General features: G+C 37.9%; 1 protein-coding gene across 4 annotated transcripts in view; it reads right to left on the reverse strand.

Moving 5' to 3' along the window:
- Positions 1 to 20,682, reverse strand: part of NRG3 (neuregulin 3) — a 1,476,607-nt gene that overhangs the window by 1,007,466 nt on the left and 448,459 nt on the right. The window lies entirely within an intron of this gene.

A 20,682-nucleotide genomic window follows, 5' to 3' on the forward strand; every position in this document is an offset into this window, starting at 1 on the left:
TTTCTCTTTAACCCTAGTGTTATAAATTTTCATAATAATGGGCCTTGAGTAAGTCTTTATTTATTGTCCTAAGGTACTTTTGTTCTAAATTTTGGGCAAATTTTCTATTTCTTTGATTGCTTCTTCAATTTCTCTTTCTTTTCTGTTAATTTACAGGCTTTTCTACAGATATCAGTGATGAATGTATATCCCCAATATGTTGGTTTTTCCTTGTAGTCTTTATTTTTCACACATTGTTTTGCTTCTGATTTGATTTCTCATTGTGCCAACATATCACTTTATCTTTGGATGTGTTCTCTCCAGTATGAAGCAAAAGCCAAACAAAAGAAATGAGAGACTCGGTAAAGCCCTTATACCATGGTGGACAGAGAAATTTTGTGGAAGGAGAAACATACTCATATATTGTGTTCTGTTTGAGATTTTTTTTTTTCAATTGATTTTCTTGAGGACCAAGCAGGTTCAGTTTAAGGAATAAGGGCAAAAGAGGTTATTATCAGTTCCTGCTCAAAAAGGTCAGACAGTAGCTAAAAACTCAGGAAAAAATCTCAGCAGGAAATAGACTGTGCATTGACTAAGAGAGTTCCCCTTTCCAGTAAAGCAAAAAATGTAAACTAGGCAGAGATGACCTGAGAGGGGTGGATGGGTCCCCTGGTGAGAGGCTCAGAAACTCAACATGGGGCGGGGGGGCACATTTACTGCTATCTCTTGTTTTCCCCATTCACTCTTGCTCTCACTCACTCCCCTACCCTCTCTTTCCATTTCATATCCTCCACACCCCAAACACAGGAACCCCAAAGTCATCTTCTACTGTATGAGTCATTAGCTCTTCTCAGATCTCTTCCCAAATTTGAATATACAAGCCTATGCAGAAACTTCACAGAATAATACCTTCAGAGTCTACCATTCCTAGAAAGCAGACACGCATATAAATAGAATTTTTCTCTTGCCCCTTCAAACCATTTTAAATTCACAGCACTCCATTTAGGATTTAGCAGCTACTCAAAGGTAAAATAAATGTCTCACAGAGGTGAGTATCCTTATCGGTTTTGGCCATGGACAAACTCTTAGGATCTAAAACAAAAGATGTCTTTAAAGTGCTAAAAAGCAAAGGTGTCACTTTGAGGACTAAGGTGCACCTGACCAAAGCCATGGTATTTTCATGGTATTTTCACTATGTAAGCATGTGAAAGCTGGGCAATGAATAAGGAAGACCAAAGAGAAATTGATGCCTTTGAACTACCCTCTTGGCAAAGAATATACCATGGACTGCCAGAACAATGAACAAATCTATCTTGGAAAAAGTACAGCCAGAATGCTCCTTCAAAGTGAGGATGGTGAGACTTAGTCTCACGTACTTTGGATGTGTTATCATGAAGAAGGAATTCTGGAGAAGGATAGCATGCTTGGTAGAGGGTCAGCAAAAAAGAGGGAGACCTTCAACAAGACCTATTAACACAGTGGCTGCAACAATGGGCTCAAACATAGCAATGATTGTGAGGATGGTGTAGGACTGGGCAGTGTTTCCTTCTGTTACACATAGGACCGGTGTGAGTCACAATCAACTTGACTGCACTTCCTAACAACAACAACAAAACAGTTTTGGCTCCCTGGTCCATTCATAAATGCTCTATAAATATTTCTTGATCTACACGTTTCTTAATTCCCTCATGATGTAAATTAGATACCATCCCTTGCAAACAACAGTAACATTAAGGAATTGGGAATTTTACATCTAGAAAGCTCTAGATATGGAAAAGGAAACAAACAGAGGTACTCACAAATGAAGCTGGGTTAATTTTCTGTCTCTCCTTAAAACATCACTTGTATTGCATGGGTTCTCACTTTTTCCCATCCCATTGTTGAGAACGACTTAAAACATTTCTCTTAAAACAAACTCATTTAAGGTACACCCATTTCTCACTTATTGGCAAGGTTAGGTTCCAAAGACCAGGTCATTATGTGAAAATCAGTGTTATGTGATAATGGAGAATGACCACATCATATCAAAAAATGGAGGATGGCTACGTCATTATATAACTGCCAAGTTACATCATTACAAAACTGCCAAACCACTGAGAATCATGGCTCAGCTAAGTTGAAACATAACCTTAATCATCATAGCCAGCGTTACTCTCACCTTGCACCTCTGTGTTTGTTCCTGCCAGATACATGTCATTAATACACACAAAATAGTCAGATAGCAGGATTTTTATTATTGTCACAAATGTGACATGTCAGATAACTCACTAAGTAAAGAGTAGGTGTATATGTTTTTTTATGTAAAAATATTTTCCTATTTTGAAAAAAAAAAAACTTCCTTTTCTTGCTTATTTGAATAAGCAAACTATCAACCAGGTATGTGCCATGAATTTACTTTAAGTAACCTTCAACTTGGTGCTTCTCAAACTTGTTTGAAAGGAGCATAAGTGATAGAGCCTTCCATTCTACTCAGCAAAACTCTGCAGAGGGGCTTTTTGTTGTTTTACCAGATGTAATTCACAAATGTATACTGTGAACAATCGTGAGGTATTTCCACAAGAACGACCTTTCTGTAATTCTTACAAAACATTCCATTCTTATATTTAACTGGGACAATTTAACTTCCATCACTTAAGATAATTAGTTTGACCCTGATAAAACTATTAATCCCACAAAAGAACAAAGATTACAAGATCAATGTAAATAAAGGTAAATTATTCACTTTGCTAAAGAAGTATGGGCTTTCCCCTTTTGCCATTAGTCATAGGCAGACAATTAAAAATGTATTAAGTGCTAAACCAGCTAAAATAAGCAATTTATCTTCCTTATTGTTAAAGTTAAGCTTAGTTGTCTTTAACATAAGAGTCTGGAAAGGGGGGTGATAAAGAGAAAGAAAAGAAAACCAGAATCTGTCCCAGCTAGGTAGAAAGACTATCCCTTGGCTTACTGTCATGGAAGGGCATTTCACAGATAAGGGCACAAGCACTTAGAGTTGTAACTTGACTACGTGTTGCCCTCCAGTCGATTTCAACTCACAGCAACCCTATCAGCCCTATTGGACAGAGCAGAACTGCCCCAGAGGGTTTCCAAGGAGCAGCTACTGAATTTGAACTGTCAACCTTTTGGTTAGCAGCCTGAGCTCTCAACCACTGCATCACCAGGGCTCAACTAAGTTCTCTAAAAGAGAAAATGGCAGAGCGGGGATTTTATTTTCTGTATATCAGTGTCTCCTATACACTACTGCTCTCACTAAACCTCTACTAAGACAAAGAAACGGTATTTTCAAGGGATGATTGTAAAATGTTTTTATTATTTGTATTCTATCCATAACTTGTTTAGATTGCAATGCTGTCTTTTTCACAAGCCCCCCCGCCCCCACGTCTGTTTGAGTAGATCGCTTCTAACACTGCTGTAGTATTTACAGAAGGTGTGCATTATTCTAACTCAGAGAATCAGCAGATCTCTTATTTTCTACCAAAATGTGTGAAGCCTTAACAAAATCCTTTCCTCCTGAAGCTTCCCTCTCCAGCACTTCTTTAAAAAAGTCACACAGTTGCAGGAGTGAAATCACTACAGAAGGGAAGGGTACTGAAAAAAAAAAAAAAAAAAAAGCCAGAGGCTTCCATTACGAAGTTTCATGAATATGCTTGCTCATGTCATAATGTTGTCAAAAATTAGATGATCCTTACAAAATTAGAGTTTTTAGCAAATGAGGGAGAAAAAAACCTTCACCAATAAGGGTAGTAGTATCAAAAATTGATAGAAGCCCTCTCTAAACATGTTTGCATCAGCATTAATAAAGACGATCTAATGCCATTCCATTTGACTGAAAGCCAAATCCATTGAACTTTGAGCCAAAGAAAATAGCCTATTTATTCTTGAATAAACTATATAATCAGCTAAATGCTTCACAAGGGCCCATCTTCCTCCACTAGATTATCCACTGAAATAGTGTCAGAGATCTCTGCTGAAACTCAAGTGACTGATGGAGAAGTCTTTCTCTCCTAATGGAATTAGGAACACATTTGAAACTCTTAATCTTCAGTTCTAGTCCAGCTTCAAAAATTCCAACAAAAGCAGTCATTACTTAGAGAAAAGCAAATCTATTGAAATCGTGTAGTGCTGTTATAAAACCCTTATTTATACTAATCTTAAATCTGCACTCTCATTTTTGTGTTCAATGAAATAAAGACCTATGAAAGAGCCAATTCAAATAAATTATCTTTAATCAATAAGAATTTATTTTTAATTTTCCATTTAAACTAGCACAATCATGTAAAATCACATAGTGGTGTGTTAATTGCTAGGAACTGAGAAGAGTTATTACAGACGCTCGAGTTAAAATCCCACATCAGTTCCACTGAGATTTCTAAGCTAAGGCAGGAAGAACAAAAGAAAGCGTGCCTTTAAAGACCCACACTTCCTAAAAGCGTTTGTGATCGGATGCAAAACAGACTCAACATATGATACGCATTCATTAAAAAAAAAAAAAATGTTGACTGAATCTATGCTATGGGAAAGATACTACCGAGATGTTGAAGAAACTTTTTTTTTTCTCTAGAAGTAAAAATAAGGTCTTTTCATTAGTAAATTTGCAAATATGCTAGACCCCCTTTTATTTAATAAATAGTTTTAGAAAATTGGTTCACTCTATGGGAAAAATAAAACTAGAACTGAGCTAACATCACATGCCAACATGGGTTACAAATCTAAATGTGAGATGTAAAATAATAAAATTTTTAGGAAAAGACTCTGGGAGGATATCTTTCTCACTTAGAGGGCAGCCAGGAACTTTCAAAGCAAAAGCAACAAAAGTTGTTTAATGACAGAATGAGAGAAGATATTTGCAATGTTTAAGAATGATAAGAAACCTCTGCAAATCAATCAACAAGAAAAAGAAAACAGCCAAAAAGGAAAAACGGGCCACATTATGAAAAGGCAGTTTATGGACCAGGAACCCCTGATGCTAATAAATAAAAAAAGAGGTGTTTAAAGTTAAAGAAAAATTAAGCAACCATGAGGTATCATTCTGCATCAATAAACAGGCAAACATTAGATGTGAAGACGCAAAAGAACCTCCTCATGGGCTGGTGTAAACTCTATAGCAATCTAGGACTACTGGGAGAAATTAAGTGACACGTGCCTATGACCCAGAGGTTTTGTTCCTAGATACATATTCCAGATAAACTGTCACACAGCTCCGTAAGAAAATCTGTATAAGATGTTAGCTACAGAGTTATTCACGTGGCAGGGAGTTGTAAGAAAACTAGTTTTTCCTTCCTGGGCAGAGGCGTACGTAAACTGCAGTCGATGCACACCTAAGCACGATGGGGCACTCAGAAGCAAATAGCAATATGGATGGATCTTAAAAATAGAGCGTTTTAAAGCAGGAAGTTGCATTAAGTCAATGAGAAATTCAGGCATGCAAAGTATTACCCATTCTGCAAGAATATAACACAAACCAAAATACACACATCATAGAAATTAAAATGTTGCATGTGGGAGGCAGGTGAATGGGAATGGGGGTAAACGGGTTAAGTCAATAAGACAGAAGGGAGGGGAAAAAAGAAAAATTCCATCCACAGGGAACAGATGATGTGAAAGTCAGAAGACAAAGAGCAATGAAAAGAGCATGACCTTTGGAGTTTAAGAAACTTGGGTTGAAATCCTAACTCGGCCATTTACTATCAGTGTGACTCTGAATAAGGCACTTTTCTCTAAGGCTCTTTCTTTATCAGCAAAATCAGAATAATAGTCGTAACCTTATAGGTGATGAGTAAACAAGTAAATACCCGATATGATATGTTATTTATTTTTTTCTTTTTAAGTTTTTACAAAGGCATTGACATATGACAGTTTTATATGGGTGTTATTATCCTCAGTGATATTTAGAATTTAGTCTGAAATCAATTTTTTTGCTTGAATTTAAAAGTGGGAAAACAATACTACAAAGAGAATATTTATGTATTCTGAAGAAAGTAAGGCATTATAAAACATTTCATAATGTCAATTAAAATTTAAAAAATATATATATATCACTCTGAGATATGCAGCTAAAGTAGAACATTAACTGCAAGATTAGAAAAGTCTTGTGCCATCAAGTATATCTTGACTCCTAGTGACCCTGTAGGACAGAGTAGAACTTCCCCATAGGGTTTCCTCAAGCAGACTGCTACATCTTTCCTCAGCAGAGCACCTGGTGGGTTCAAATTGTTATCTTTTTGTTAGCAGCCTAGCACTTAACCACGGTGCCACCAAACCTCCTTAGTTGTAAGCATGTCTCCATTTATTAAATCAATATCATCTTAAGATCGCAAAGATAACATGTGAAATTGCCGGAACAAAATCTTAACAGAGTCTTTATACATTAAACCTAGAACAAGTACTATTTTTTTTTTTTTTAATTACACCTGGCTGTGCTCTAAACCTCAAAGAAAATACTGAAAGTTCTTTGAAAATTAAAATGCTGAGGAGTGAAGCAACAAAATGTATTTATTTTGTCTTGGTACAAGATTTGAGAGAAGTATTATCTTGAAAGGGACATATCTTAGTGTAAACGTCATGTAAGGTCCTCTATTCATTTTTCAAATCATTGACATATTCACAACCTTCTTAGAAAAGTTACATTTCCATTTGCAGGCCAGAATTTCATCCAGCCATTTATACTCAGGAAAACATGCTGGGGAGAGGTAAATCTGCCTGAAATAAGTGATTTTTCTTTATTTATTCATTAGTCCAGTAATAAAATATTAAGCACTCCTATGTAGCCAAAGTCCCTGGGTGGTGCAACCAGTCAATGTGCTTGCTGCTAATCCACAGGTTGGAGGGTCATGTCAGACCAGGGGTGCCTCAGAAACAAGGTCTAGAGATGTACTCCAAAAGTTGAGCAGTTGAAAACCCAATGGATACTAAAACAAACCCTAGTACTGGATGGCTTCACTAGGGGATTTTACCAAATATTCAGAGAAGAGTTGACACCAATTCTACCCAAACTCTTCCAAAACACAGAAAGGAAGGACTACTCCCTAACTCACTCTTTGAAGTCATCATCACCTGATACCAAAGCCAGGTAAAGACATCAAAAAAGGAAAATCATTGGCCAATATCCTTTATGGATATACACACAAAAATTCTCAACAAAATTCTAGGGAACACAATTCAACAACATTTTAAAAAATATATATCATGATCAAGTGGGATTCATACCAGGAATGCAAGGGTGTTTCAACATTAGAAAATCAGCCAATGTAATTCACCACATTTTTTTTTTAAAAAAAGAAAAGAGCCACATTATCATCTATATTTATGCGGAAAAGGTATTTGATAAAATCACACACCCTTTCCTGATAAAAATTCTCAGCAAAATAGGAATAGAAGGGAAACTCCTCAACATAATTAAGGCATATATGCAAAACCAACAGCCAATGTTATTCTCAATGAAGAAAGGCTGAGATACTTCCCTAGAGAACAGAAATGAGACAAAGGTGCCCACTAACACGACCTTTATTCAGTATTATACTGAAAGTTCTAGCTACAGTAATAAGAAAGAAAAGTAAAGGGTATTCTTCAAATAAGGAAGAAGTAAAGCTGTCTCTATTCAGAGGTGACATGATAGAAAAATCCCCAAGATTCCACAAGAAAGCTAGTGGATCTAATAGAAGAATTAAAAAGAAAAAAAAATTTATTTATCATTTGATTCAGGAAAGAGATATTTGTAAGATATTTGTGAACATCAGAGGAAAATATTATTTCCATGTAACTTATATATGCCCCACTGTGCTTTATCGCTTATTTAACTCATATCCTGCAGAGATTTGCTGACCCTGCATCTTAATCTAAGATATTTAAAAAAACATCAGACTGACATCTGAACTCTTCTTTCCTGAGGCTCAACAATTTCTGTAAAGAAAGGAGCTGTTATTGGCACAGTAAGCACAGGTTATTACCCGGCTTGAATAAACTGTGGGTGTGTAGGGAAAAAAAAGAAGAATTCAGCAACACTGAAGGGTACAAGATCAACACACAAAAATCAGTTTAGTTCCTTTACATGAACAAGGAGAGTTCTGAAAAGGAAATCAAGAAAAGTAGATCATTTACAATAGTAGTCTAGTTACAAGAACTAGAATAACTAGACCCCAGAATGATAAATTACCTAGGAATAAACCAAACCATGGAAGTAAAAGGCTCATACGCTGAAAACAATAGAACACTAATATGAGAGATTAAAGGAGGCCTACATAAACGAAAGGACATTTCTTGCTCAGGGATTGGAAGACTTAGTATTTTAAAAATATAAATACTGTCTAAAGCAGTCAATACATAGAATGCAATCACAATCCAAATTTCAACAACATTCTTTACTGAAATGGAAAAATACATCAACTTTACATGGAAAGGAAAAGAGGTCTCGAATAGTCAAAGAACAAAGCAGGAGGCCTCGACGTTCCCATCTCAAAACACTATGCAGCTACAGTAATCAAAATGGCCTGGTTAAATGATAGACTCACAGATCAGTGGAATAGAATTGAGGACTCACAAGTAAATCCACCCATCTATGGAAAACTAATTTTCAACAAGGGGTCGAAATCCATCAAGGTGAAAGAAACAGTCCCTTTAACAAATGGTGCTGGAAAAATTGGATATCCACTTGCAGAAAAATGAAATAATACTAGTACTTCAAACCATACACAAAAGCTAATTCAAAATGGATCAAAGATGTAAATGTTAAATCTAAAACTATAAAGGTCTTGGAAGAACACAGGAGAATATAATGTGGGACTTAATTAAAAAAAAAAGATTATCGGACACAACTACAAATGCATAACAGCAGAAGACAAAGTAGATAACTGGTACCTCATAAAAAAGAAATACGCATGCTCATCAAAAGACTTTATTAAAAGAGTAAAAAGACAAATTACAGATTGAGAAAAAATCTTTGGGAATGACATATCCAATAAGATTTTAATGTTTAAAATATATAGAGAACTTCAACAACTCAACCACAAAAAGGTAAACAACCTAAATTAAAAAATGGGCAAGGGACATGAACAGACACGTCACCAAAGACAACATTTGAGCAGCCAACAAACACATGAAAAGATGCTCATGATTATTAGCCATTAAAGAGATGCAAATCAAAATTACAATAAGATACATTCTCATCCCTGCTCAAATGGTACTGATTAAATAAATAAACAAATAAAATAACAAATGCTGGCAAGGATGTGGGGAGATTGGAACACTTATCCACTGCGGAGGAATTGTAAAATGGCACAAACACTATGGAAAATGAGGTGGTGCTTCCCTCAAAAACCAGACATAAAACTGCCTTATGGCTCAGAATCCCACTCCTAGATGTATACTATAAGTCTAATAGAAGAGACACAGACATTTGTACACCTATGTTCATTGCAGCACTATTCACAATAGCAAACGTTTGGAAACAACCTAAATGCCCATCAGTGGATGAATGGATAAACAAAATGTGGTACATATGTGCAATGGAATACTATAGCCCACTGCCAGCAGTCACAAAAATTAATGACGAGTTTTCAAAAAAATCTTGTCATATGAATGAATCTGGAGGACTTTATGCTGAGTGAGATAAGTCTACCACAAAAGGACAAATAAGATCACACTTTTATAAAGAGACAAGATTAGGTATACATGTACAAACCAATATTCATTGGTGATTATAAGAAATGGGTCGGGGAGATGAATCATTCTCTACATAGTAGACGTTTGTAATTTTTGGTGATGGGAAAAGTAACAGTGAATTTGGGTAAAGTGTGCACATCTTAACCAAGGTAAGTGATGTCACTAAAAAGTACACAAAAAAAGGACTTTTTTTGGTAAAAAATGACACAATTTTGCAGCAATAAACACAACCAGAAAATATATATGTGGTTACATATGTACATATATATGCATATAGTTATGAATATGTGTGTATGTATGCATATAAAAAATGTTTCTACATGTATGTGTGTACATGCATATACACTCCTATATATAATAAAGTGCATAGGAAGACAGTTATGGATACTAATCAGACATAATCCAACACCTCACAGGATTTGTTTTCTGGGTTTAAAGGTTTAGGACCATAGTCTCACGAGACATCTCAGTCAATTGGCCTAATATAGATCATGAAGTTTATGTTCTACATCCTAGTTTGGTGAGTAGTATCTGGCCTCTTAAAAGCATGCAAGCAGCCACCTGAGATATTGAGTTCTGCTTCTCCAGAGAAAAGAGAAAGAAGGAAACAAAAGACTTGGAGACAAAACTAGTCTACATGACTAAAAGTCTGCACAAACAATGGCCTCATCTACCCTGGGACCAGAAGAACTAGACTGTGCCCAGCTATGACTAGAAATTGTTCTGATTGGGCCACAAGAGATGGATCCAGAAAGAATGGGAGGAAAATGTGAAAAGGAACTCAAATTCTTAAAAAGTAAAGACTTACTGGATCAGGTGAGACTGGAGGACTCCCTGAGACTATTGCCTTGAGATACTCTTTAAACCTTGAACTGAAACTCTCCCCTCATGTCAGCTTTTAGCTGAAAACCAGATTGGCTTATAAAATAAAGAATATCACCCAAGAGTACTGCACTCCTTGAAAAATGATCTGAGAGGCGAGACCAAAATGGCTGACTAGGTAGAAGCTACCTCGGATCCCTCTTGCAACAAAGACTCAGAAAAACAAGTGAATCGATAACATACATGACAATCTACGAACCCTGACCATCAAACACAGATCTAAAGAGTTGACCTGAGTGACAGGGGAGTGAAAAGGTACGATCTGAAGCAGCCACTGCTTCTGGAACTGGCGTAGCTCTCCACAGTCTTGAGCCCTCGCAGTTCCCTGGTGCCGAGTGGCAGGGCTGATTGCAGCTTGCTGAGGTGGGGTAGGCACGGGACACAGCCCTAACCCCTAGCCCCCTGGGGTGACCTCGGTAGAGACTCATCCAGCGCAAGCAGGCTGCACACTGATGCGGCTAATGAGAGAAAGAGCAACCATGGGGAAGGAGGGACTGTTTTTGGAGCCTGGAGCCAGTGTCCCAGTCAGAAAACCCTGGCACCGGGCTTCGGACTGGGCACAGGGGAGCTGAGCATGGCTTTCTGAGATGGTGCAAACACGGGACGCAGCCCTAGCCCCCTGAAGTGACCTCGGGGGAAGCCCAGCCAGTGCATGCAGGCAGCACAGTGAAGCGGCTGACAGGAGAAGTCACCGGGAGGCAGCAACTGGTCTTGGACCCTGGAGTGCAGTGTCCCAGCCAGGGAAACTTGGTGCTGGGCTTTGGACTGGGAGCAGAGGAACTGACCACTGCTACTGAGAGAGCACAAGCAAGGCTTGACCCTTGGGGGCAATCTCAACCCAGCCAGCACACACAGGCTACACACCCCTCGGGAATCTCAGATAAAACAGTCATCACCAAGCAAGATCAGTAACTTTGTCTATATTGCTGGGTGCTACTCTCTCCTATCTATCTGAACCCCTCCCCTCCCTGCCCCAGAGGCTTCATTAACATTGGAATTTGCTGGGCCAGGGAGTGAAATGCTCTGTGTTTTTTTTTTTTTCTTTTCGTAACCCATTCTCCTGGCCTGAGAGGAGCAGCTACTAACAACCCAGGGAAGAAAAATCCTTCCCTGACTTCCCTAAATAGGAATAAAAACACAGAACCAGCTCCAGTCAAGCATATGAGATCCACAGTCTTTGGCTTTCATCTCTACAGGGAACAAGGTGGCTATTATAATGCAAAGGCAATTCTGATAGAGATCTGACTGTAATTGTTTTCGCTGATCACTGGAATGACAAGTTTTCCAGGTCTGATGTCTCTACCTATTAAACAGAGCTCTCACTGATCCACAACAGGGAACTGAGGGCTGAAGCTCCACCCAAACCAACTAGTCACCTGGCAAAGGGGTCTGAGAATGCTGACACCTACAAATCATTAGAGGTACATGCATTGGGTGCCTAAAGTACAGCTGCAGAGGCCACCCACCAAAGTGCTTTAGAAATAGAGACACACCTGCCTCACTGGCACATGGGGGAAGGCTATCAGCATCCTGCACCCCCTGGAGTGTGACCCCCTGCCGCTACCAGAATCTGGTGCACACAACTATCACCACTACTCCTCTAAGTTAATAGGTGACCATCTACACCACATACTTGGTGACCCAAAATCAGAACACCTAAGCTGATTTTATTCAAGAATAGTGAATGGACTCTTAGGTTTATATATCTGGTAACAGCCCAGACAAGATGGTAATAAGACATAAGTGATTCAAGGGCTACAACAATCAAGACAGCACAATCTAGTAGCCCATCTGCATATATCTAAAGGAAACAAAACAAGATAAGACTCAGTGAGCAAATATAAAATAAATCATTACAATGTCTTATAGATGGCTCGGACACATCAGTCGATATTAAACCACATAAACAAGCAGACCATGATTGCTTCTACAGATCCCCAAATTAAAGAATCAAAATCTTTCCCAAATGAAGATACAATCCTGGAATTGCCAGATGCAGAAGATAAAAAACTAATATACAGAATGCTTCAAGACATCAGGGATGACCTCAGAAATGAAATAAGACAATCTACAGAAAAAGCCAAGGAACAGGCTGATAAAGCAGTTGAAGAAATCAAAAAGATTATTCAAGAATATAGTGGAAAAAGAATCCATAGACAGACAGCATTCAGAAATCCAAAAGTTTAACAGTAAAATTATAGAATTAGACAACTCAATAGGAAGTCAGAGGAGTAGAATCGAGCAATTGGAATGTAGGGTGGGGGAGTTGGAGGATAAGGCAACCAACATAGTTGAAGAAAAATCGATAAAAGAATTTTAAAAAATGCAGAAACCCTAAGAATCATGTGGGACTCTATCAAGAAGAATAACTTGAGTGTGATTGGAGTTCCAGAACAGGGAGGGATAACAGAAAACACGGAGAGAATAGTTGAAGATCTGTTGGCAGAAAACTTCCGTGGTATCATAAAAGACTAAAGGGTACCTATCCAAGATGCTCATCGAACCCCATATATGACTGATCCAAAAAGAAAATCACCAAGGCATATTATCATCAAACTTGCCAAAACCAAAGATAAAGAGAAAATTTTAAAAGCAGCCAGGGAAAAAAAAGGTCTCCTACAAAGGAGAATCAATAAGAATAAGTTCAGAGTACTCAGCAGAAACCATGCAGTCAAGAAGGCAATGGGATGACATATTCAGAGCACTGAAGGAGAAAAAATGCCAGCTAAGGATCATATATCCAGCAAAACTCTCTCTCAAATATGAAGATAAAATTAAAACATTTACATATAAACACAAGCTTAGAGAATTTGCAAAAACCAAACCAAAGCTACAAGAATTACTAAAGGAAATTGTTTGGTCAGAAAATCAATAATATCAGATACCAACACAACACAAGGTTATAGAACAGAACATCCTGATATCAACTCAAATAAAGAAATCACAAAAACAAATTAAGATTAATTTTAAAAAGAAAAAAATGCTCAAAACAGGGAATCATTGAAGTCACTATATAAAAGATCACAATAATAAAAAAGTGGTACTAAATACAGGAGGCACAGATCTTCCAAATGGAGAGGAAAACAAGGCGATATAGGACAACACAAATTAGGATTTTACTTAGAAAAATAGGGGTAAATATTAAGGTAACCACAAAGAGGCCTAACAATTCCATAACTCAAAATAAAAACCAAGAAAAACATAACGACTTAGCAAATATAAATTCAACTACTAAGAAAATGAGGAACAAACAATTTACAAGGAAAAAGTCTCAGCACAAAAAAGTAATCGCAAAAATGAAATTGTCAACAACACACATAAAAAGGCATCAAAATGACAGCACTAAATTCATACTTATCTATAATTACGCTGAATGTAAATGGACTAAATGCACCAATAAAGAGACAGAGAGTCTCAGACTGGGTAAAGAAACACTATCCGTCTATATGCTGCCTACAAGACACACACCTTAGACTTAGAGACACAAACAAACTAAAACTCAAAGGATGGAAAAAATATATCAAGCAAACAACAATCAAAAAAGAACAGGAGTGGAAATATTAATTTCTAACAAAATAGACTTTAAAGTTAAATCCACCACAAAGGAAGAAGAAGGATGTTACATAATGATTAAAGGGACAATTGACCAGGAAGATGTAACCATATTAAATATTTATACACCCAATGACAGGGCTGCAATATACATAAAACAAACTTTAACAGAATTGAAAAGTGAGATAGACACCTCCACAATTATAGTAGGATACTTCAACACACCACTTTTGGAGAAGGATAGGACTTCCAGTAAGAACCTCAATAGAGACATGGAGAACCTAATTGCTACAATCAACCAACTTGACCTCATAGACTTATACAGAACACTCTACCCAACAGCTGCAAAGTATAGTTTTTTTACTAGTGCACATGGAACAGTCTCTAGAATAGATCACATATTAGGTCATAAAACAAACCTTTCACAGAATCCAAAACATCAAAATATTACAAAGCATCTTCTCAGACCACAAGGCCATAAAAGTAGAAATCAATCACAGAAAAATCAGGGAAAGAAATCAAATACTTGGAAACTGAACAATACCCTGCTCAAAAAAGACTGGGTTACAGAAGACATTAAAGAGGGAATAAAGAAATTCATAGAATTCATAGAATGCAAAGAGAATGAAAACACTTCCTATCAAAACCTCTGGGACACAGCAAAAGCAGTGCTCAGAGGTCAATTTATATTGATAAATGCACACATACATAAAGAAGAAAGAGCCAAACGCAGAGAACTGTCCCTACAACTTGAACAAATAGAAAGCGAACAACAAAAGAATCCATCAGGCACCAGGAGAAAACAAATAATAAAAATTAGAGCTGAACTAAATGAATTAGAGAACAGAAAAACAACTGAAAGAATCAATAAAGAAAAATGAAAAAATTAACAAAATTGATAAACCATTGGCCAGACTGACTAAAGAAGTACAGGAAAGGAAACAAATAACCTGAATAAGAAATGAGATGGGCCATATCACAACAGACCCAACTGAAATTAAACGAGTCATGTCAGATTATTACAAAAAATTGTACTCTAACAAATTTGCAAACATAGAAGAAATGGATGAATTCCTAGAAAAACACTACCTACCTAAACTAACACAATCAGAAGTAGAACAACGAAATAGACCCATAACAACAACAAAAAAAAGATTGAAAAGTTAATCAAAAAACTCCCAACAAAATAAAAGCCCTGGCCGGGACGGCTTCACTGCAGAGTTCTACCAAACTTTCAGGGAAGAGTTAACACCACTACTACTAAAGGTATTTCAAAGCATAGAAGATGACGGAATACTACCTAACTCATTCTATGAAGCCACAATATCCCAGATACCAAAACCAGGGAAAAACATCACAAGAAAAGAAAATTATAGACCTATATCCCTCATGAACATAGATGCAAAAATCCTCAACAAAATTCTAGCCAATAGAATTCAACAACATATCAAAAAAAATAATCCACCATGACCAAGTGGGATTTATACCAGGTACGCAAGGTTGGTTCAATATTAGAAAAACCATTAATGTAATCCACCATATAAATAAAACAAAAGCAAAAACCACATGATCTTATCACTTCATGGAGAAAAGGCATTTTACAAAGTCCAACACCCATTCATGATAAAAACTCTCAGCAAAATAGGAATTGAAGGAAAATTCCTCAACATAATAAAGGGCATCTATACAAAGCCAACAGCCAACACCATTCTAAATGGAGAGAGCCTGAAAGCATTTCCCTTGAGAAAGGGAACCAGACAAGGATGCCCTTTATCACCACTCTTATTGAACATTGTGCTAGAGGTCCTAGCCAGAGAAATTAGGCTAGACGAAGAAATAAAGGGCATCCAGATTGGCAGGGAAGAATTAAAATTATCTCTCTTTGCAGATGACATGATCTGATACACAGAAAACCTTAAGGAGTCCTCCAGAAAACTACTGAAACTAATAGAAGAGTTCGGCAGAGTCTCAGGTTACAAGATAAACATACAAAAATCACTTGGATTCCTCTACATCAACAAAAAGAACATCGAAGAGGAAATCACCAAATCAATACCATTCATAGTAGCCCCCAAGAAGAAAAAATACTTAGGAATAAATCTTACCAAAGATGTAAAAGGCCTATACAAATAAAACTACAAAGCGCTAGTGCAAGAAACTAAAAGGGACCTACATAAGTGGAAAAACATACCTTGCTCATGGATAGGAAGACTTAACATAGTAAAAATGTCTATTTTACCAAAAGCCATCTATACATACAATGCACTTCCAATCCAAATTCCCATGACATTTTTTTAATGTGATGGAGAAACAAATCACCAACTTCATACGGAAGGGAAAGAAGCCCCGGATAAGTAAAGCATCACTGAAAAAGAAGAAGAAAGTGGGAGGCCTCACTCTACCTGATTTTAGAACCCATTATACAGCCACAGTAGTCAAAACAACCTGGTATTGGTCCAACAACAGGCACATAGACCAGTGGAACAGAATTGAGAACCCAGATATAAATCCATCCACATATGAGCAGCTGATATTTGACAAAGGCCCAGTGTCAGTTAATTGGGGAGAAGATAGTCTTTTTAACAAATGGTGCTGGCATAACTGGATATCCATTTGCAAAAAAATGAAACAGGACCCATACCTCACACCATGCACAAAAACTAACTCCAAGTGGATCAAAGACCTAAACATAAAAGTAAAACGATAAAGATCATGAAAGAAAAAATAGGGACAACATTAGGAGCCCTAATACAAGGCATAAACAGAATACAAAACATTGTTAAAAATGACGAAGAGAAACCAGATAACTGGGAGCTCCTAAAAATCAAACGACTATGCTCATCCAACGACTTCACCAAAAGAGTAAAAAGAGCACCTACACATTGGGAAAAAATTTTCAGGTATGACATCTCCAACCAGTGCCTGATCTCTAAAATCTATGATTCTGTTAAAACTCAGCCACAAAAAGACATACAACCCAATTAAAAAGGGGGCAAAGGATGTGAACACCCACTTCACTAAAGAAGATATTCAGGCAGCCAACAGATACATGAGAAAATGCTCTCGATCGTTAGCCATTAGAGAAATGCAATTAAAACTACGATGAGATTCCATCTCACTCCAACATGGCTGGCATTAATCCAGAAAACACAAAAGAACAAATGTTGGAGAAGCTGCGGAGAGATTGGGACTCTTATACACTGCTGGTGGGAATGTAAAATGGTACAACCACTTTGGAAATCTATCTGGCGTTATCTTAAACAGTTAGAAATAGAACTACCATACAACCCAGAAATCTCACTCCTCGGAATATATTCTAGAGAAATAAGAGCCTTTACACGAACAGATATATACACACCCATGTTTATTGCAGCACTGTTTACAATAGCAAAAAGCTGGAAGCAACCAAGGTGCCCATCAACGGAAGAATGGTTAAATAAATTGTGGTATATTCACACAATAGAGTACTACGCATCAATGAAGAACAGTGAAGCAATCTGTGAAACATTTCATAATATGGAGGAGCCTGGAAGGCATTATGCTGAGTGAAATTAGTCAGATGCAAAAGGACAAATATTGTATAAGACCACTATTATAAGATCTTGAGAAATAGTTTAAACTGAGAAGAACACATTCTTTTGTGGTTAGGAGGCGGGGAGGGATTAGATAGTAGATAAGAACTACTTTAGGTGAAGGGAAGGACAATACTCAATACAGGGAAGGTCAGCTCAAGTGGACTGGATCAAAAGCAAAGAAGTTTCCTGGATAAACTGAATGCTTCAATGGTTAGTGGAGCAAGGGTGGGGGTTTGGGGACTATGGATTCAGGGGACATCTAAGTCAACTGGTAAAATAAATTTTATTAAGAAAACAAACATTCTGCATCCCACTTTGAAGTGTGGCATCTGGGGTCTTAAATGCTAACAAGCAGCCATCTAAGATGCATCAGTTGGTTTCAGCCCACCTGAATCAAAGGAGAATGAATAACACTAAGGTTACAAGATAATTATGAGCCCAAGAAACAGAAAGGGCCACATGAACTAGAGACTTACATCATCCTGAGACCAGAAGAACTAGATGGTGCCTGGCCACAACCGATGACTGCTCTGACAGGGAACACAACAGAGAACCCCTGAGGGAGCAGGAAAACAGTAGGATCCAGATCCTAAATTCTCATAAAAAAGACCAGACTTAATGGTCTGACTGAGACTAGCAAAATCCCGGCAGTCATGGTCCCCAAACCTTCTGTTGGCCCAGGATAGGAACCATTTCTGAGACAACTCATCAGACATGGATTGGACTGGACAATGGGTTGGAGAGAGATGCTGGTGAGGAGTGAGCTACTTGTATCAGGTGGACACTTGAGACTGTATTGGCATCTCCTGTCTGGAGGGGAGATGGGAGGGTAGAGAGGGTTAGAAACTGGCAAAATCATCACCAAAGGACAGACTGAAAGGAGGGAGCGGGCTGACTCATTGGGGGAGAGTAATGGGAGTATGTAGTAAGGTGTATATGGGTTTATGGGTGGGAGACTGACTTGATTTGTAAAAGTTCACTTAAAGCACAATAAAAATTATTAAAAAAAAAATCATCTGTATGAGACTAAAGGTCAACAATGACCCTGAAGCTAAGATGAGAGGTTAAGAGAGCAGAGAAATCAGAACACTGGAAATGGAGCACTCAGAACAGTAATAAGGAGAATGCTGACACATTGTGAAAAATGTAACCAATGTCACTGAACAATTCGGGTAGAAATTGTTAAACGGGAACCTAATTTGTGGTGTAAACTTTAACTAAAAGCACAATAAAATATAATTCAAAAAATAAAATAAAATCCAATAGGGAACAGTTCTACTCTGACAGACATGGATCACCATGAGCCATGATAAACCCGACTGCAACTGGTTTGTTTTTTGGGTGGGAGGGAGTATGTAGCAAACAATGTATTGCACTGGACAAATCAGCAAAAGACCTCTTTAAAGTGTTCAAAAGCCAAGATGTCACTTTGAAGACCAAGGTGCATCTGACCCAAGGCTTGGTGTTTTCAATCGCCTCATATGCATGCAAAAACTGGACAATGAAAAAGGAAGACCGAAGAAGGATAGATTCCTTTGAATTACGGTATTGGCATAAAATACTGAATATACCATGAACTGACAGAAGTAGGAACAAATTTGCCTTGGAAGAAATACAGCCAGCATGCTCCTTGGAAGCAAAGACAGTGAAACTTTGTCTCAGGTACTTTGGACATGTTATCAGGAGGGACCAGACCCCGGAGAAGGATATCATGTTTGATAAGATAGAAGGTCAGCAAACAGATGAAGACCTTTGCTTCCTACTACAGCCCTGGGAGGTAGCTAAGACTAGCTCCATTTAAGAAATGAAGACACTGAAGATCATATTTTGCATCTCGTTCAATGTTACCTGGTACATGGAAGAACTGGGATTTAAACCTATGGCTATAGAGCCACATGCCCAGAACTTCAAATTCTTGATTAGAGATAGTGACAATGTGGAACAAATAAAATTGAGGCTGTGCATGTGTCTGTGTGTGTGTGTTTGGAGTGTGCTGAATGATGCTTGTTTTTGATCCAGTTCTATTATCATCAATAAAAAGCAAGGAGGCAAGTCCTTATTATTAATATATAGGCACCATTTAGACTCATGCATGGATTATAAAATGTTTACCATGTGGCAGGCACTAGTCAAGTTTCCAGGTCAACAAAGGAGGCACAATCCCTATTACTACGAAGCTCAGCACCTTGAAATCTGTCATGTTCAAAATACAGTTTTGTCTACACAGTGCCACACAGTTAGGCCAGATTAGCCATGCACACACATGATTCACATTCAACGTCAGAATGCTGGTGCTCCGGGAGACAGAGCATGATGGGAGATGAAGGGCTACTTGAGGTAAAACACCATGGGAGTTGTGAACAGCAAGAGATTAGTTGGATTGGGAAGGTCACAGAAAGCCTCATTTATGGATTAAGTAAATGCCTGTGACATTAATAGGGTCTGAACTAGGATATCAGAAGGTATAAACAAAATTAGATTTTCCCCGAACTAATTGTTAATGTATAAATATGGACATTAAGAAGTAGTGAAACCATTCTAACAGTCTTTCTAAGGCTCAGAGTAAAGATTATACCCTAATCCAGAAGTTGGCAAATGTTTTTCCTGTGATGGACCAGAAGATAAACGTGTGGCTTTGGGGACTATACAGTCTATGCTGCAGCCCCCAAAACTGGTGATATATCTGTTCATTTAACAGTACTCTGTCCCCCAAGTTTCTCAGAAATAAAGAAGAGATTGAGCCTAACCAGGCTATGTCAGACTATGAAGTTCTTGGAAGGTTTAGGTCTAAGTTGTGACAGTAATGAGTCCATCCTCTGGGGTGTTTCTGCCAGGAAAGGAAACGTCAACAAGCTGCTGATCACAGAGTCACATAGCAGGCAGGAAACATGGTTGGGGAGACTCACCAGGTGGCGTGGTGACCACCACCATAGGTGGGGGGCAGGAGTGCAGTCTCTGCTACTCTGTCAGCAGCAGCCTCCTTTGTTCTCAGAATCTTGCCTCTCTTGATTTGCTTCAGTGGAAAAAGTTTGGTAAG

Source organism: Elephas maximus, chromosome 8 (assembly GCF_024166365.1).
Source record: "Elephas maximus indicus isolate mEleMax1 chromosome 8, mEleMax1 primary haplotype, whole genome shotgun sequence".
Lineage (NCBI taxonomy): Eukaryota > Metazoa > Chordata > Mammalia > Proboscidea > Elephantidae > Elephas > Elephas maximus.